Source organism: Cupressus sempervirens, chromosome 3, assembly GCF_028749045.1.
Source record: "Cupressus sempervirens isolate cs-2001-9-10 chromosome 3, ASM2874904v1, whole genome shotgun sequence".
NCBI lineage: Eukaryota > Viridiplantae > Streptophyta > Pinopsida > Cupressales > Cupressaceae > Cupressus > Cupressus sempervirens.
Window position 1 is genome coordinate 90,425,043 of NC_143120.1, and position 3,379 is coordinate 90,428,421.

The following is a 3,379-nucleotide window of genomic DNA, read 5'->3' on the forward strand; positions in this document are numbered from 1 at the left end:
TAAGTTTCCAATAATCTCCCTCTTTGGCATTGATGGCAATATCTCTTTATTTTAATATTAGCAATATCTCACTAGGTTACCATACAATACAAAAATATTTGTCTCCCTCTGAGATAATAGTCTCTCCTTTTTCTATTTCTCCTTCATTTGGTTAAGTCTCCCTCTCTGGCATATTTCTTCTACTCTATATTCTCTACTCTTCTATAGCTTTCTCTCCCTTTTTTATTGTGTATCTCTCCTTCTTCTACTATGTATATCTCTCCCTCTTTGAGAACAATTTCAAAGACACTAAGATTTCTTAGCTTCAATCTCTTCATACATCTGAATTATGTATATTTTTCATTTTTGACCAATTTTTGTCATTTGTTTATGACTAATCTATTATGTTGTACTTGAATATCTACCTTAGGAATTTTTGAAAGTAGAGTTGTATTGCATCAATGTGTAAGATAGTCTAATTAGCCCATTTGATGCAATGCACCTTTCCTCCTCAAGTAGCTTTTCTTAGGGGAATCACCCCTAATTTACCTCTAAGATATTCATGAGCATATTTAGGTAAGGATTTTGTGAATATGTCAACAATTTTTTCTTTGGTGTGCATATATTCTAGCTTCACTTCTTTGTCTGGAACTAGTTCCCTCAAGTAGTGATACTTGATAGTAATGTGCTTTCTCTTAGTGTGCATCATTGGATTCTTCGAAATGTTAATAGCACTTGTGTTATCACAATAGATAACTATTAGATTTGTAATTTATTATTTTATACCTTTTAATAATTGCTTTAGCCACATACTTAGCTTCAATGTCATATCACCATTTTAAGATAGAATTTTAAGAATAATTAGACAATACAATGTTACTAAATAAATAATAAAGTTATATAAAAACTAATACTAAAATATAAAACAAGAAAATAAATTTTTTTATTTTTTGACAAAACATTATATTTATATTAATAATAATTGGTTCAAAAAAAAAGCTCTTGAAGAAAAGAACTAGAAAATAAAAACTTTGGTCATTGCCTAATATAAAAAAGTGATGCAGAAAAAGAAATATTGCATCAAGAGAGACTATTTATCAACATTAATGAATCTAATCCTAGAGATTCCTAGATCAAGAATATAGTAATTACAAAGAGCCCAAAATTCATATGAATATAATTCATTGATTGGTGCCAAAGAAACAAGGAAATAATTATTGTTTAATCTATATTATTAATAAAATAATATTTAGTGTGATATTTTAAATAATTTTAAAAAAACAAATTCAATAAGTAAAGACATAAATTAAATTAAATATAAGAGACAATATTGTAGAAAGTATGTTAACTTTCTAAATAGAACTTAATAATAAATAAAATAAACACAAATAAGTAAATAAATAATATAACATAGAATAATATAAATAACTAAATCTAATGAAAAGGTAAGAGATGTTTAACAAATAGACATGACTCCTAAAAATTAAGATATAAAAGAGAAGAGAGTTTATTTTAAAGAGTAGAAAAAAGGAAGAGAAGAGGGGAGGAGTTCAAAAAGGGAAAATGGAAGAAGAAAGTAATATAAAGAAAATAAGGAAGTGACTTTCTAAAAAGATATCAATGATATTGAAAGGATGTGAACCTTTGAAAGGGTCATAATTATGAATGGTTGTGACTCTTCAAAAAATATTTTTGATTATAAAGTATTTGAGACTTTTGCAAAGGATTTTAGTTATGAAGTGTTGTGACGTTTCAAAAGGATTATAACTATGAAGTGTTGTGACTTTTCAAAGGATTTTTATTATGAAAGGTTGTGACTCTTGGAAAAGAAGAAATGAAAAAATATAATTTTTTCCTTTCCTTATAATTAAAAAATGAAGAATATTAGAAAGTAAATATAGAGTTGAGATAATCTAGAAGAAATAATTCATTTAAGGGCCGAATAAGGATAGAGTTACATGGACCAAGAAAATAAGAAGGTAAGAAAGGTATGTTTATGGATTATATTTATTTAATTATGTTTATGAATTTATTTATATTAATGAATCTATTGAAGAGAAATGTACTACATGTGTTAAGATAGTCTCGTAGGTCTTTGAACAATAATGGCTAACTAATTGAGGATCATTCTAGGGAACCTAGAGGGTCTTCCCAGAGGATTATGAAACCCAACTTGAAAGGTACTTTCAGGGAAGAAGGTCAAATAATCATAGGTCATTCCTCATGAACAAAGGGGATCCTCCCAGAGGTTAGGAAGTCAAATTAAGGGATCCTCAAAGATGTGTAGAAATAGTAACATTCCTAGATATTAATTATTAGAACTAAATTTAATAGTCTATAATTATCATAATTTCTATAGGTAAATTTTTCTGTAATAGTACATTAATCTATTAGGAGAATTATAAAACTCGAAGGATGCGGGTAGTAAGATATTAACACCTTGAACCAACCAACATGTATGAGAATTCTTCGTGTTGCTAGAATATTCTGATGTTGTCAAACATATGCATATGTCATTGGCCTTGGATAGAGGATGCCTACCCAAGAAGAATTTTAAGGGGTGCACTCCCGAGATGATAGCAAAGTAGCTATGAGCTATGAAGTCCGATTTAGACACGTTCTTAAGATTGGAATTAACTTAGAGGGTAGAATAATATAGTTAGTTTTATTATTATTTTGATTCTAATGTTTATTCTTGCAGGTATTACTTGTCCTCAACTAACCCTATTCGTGGGGACATACAGTGGTATCAGAGCATGATCTTGCCATCTTGTAAGGTTAAAGGAGATTTAGAAAATTAATTTATATGAAAGAATAATGTAGAAATTTAATGAGTATTAGAAATGATTCAAACATATCCATGATAGCAACCTAAGAATTTGGACTAAAAGAAATATAGATTTCAACTCAACAGAAGAAGTTATATAATTGCTTTAGGACAAGCAATTTAAGGAAGAGCGGACTGTCATATCCCCATTTTAAGATAGAATTTTAATAATAATTAGATAATACAATGTTACTAAATAAATAATAAAGTTATATAAAAACTAATACTAAAATATAAAACAAGGAAATAATTATTATTTAATCTATAGTATTAATAAAATAATATTTAGTGTGATATTTTAAATAATTAAAAAATAATAAAATTAAATACAAGAGGCAATATTGTAGAAAGTATGTTAACTTTCTAAATAGAACTTATTAATAAATAAAATAAATACAAATAAGTAAATAAATAATATAACATAGAATAATATAAATTGACTAAATCTAATGAAAAGTTAAGAGATGTTTAACAAACAGACATGACTCCTAAAGTTAAGATATAAAAGGGAGGAGAGTTTATTTTAGAGGGTAGAAAAAAGGAAGAGAAGAGGGGAGGAGTTCAAAAAGGAAA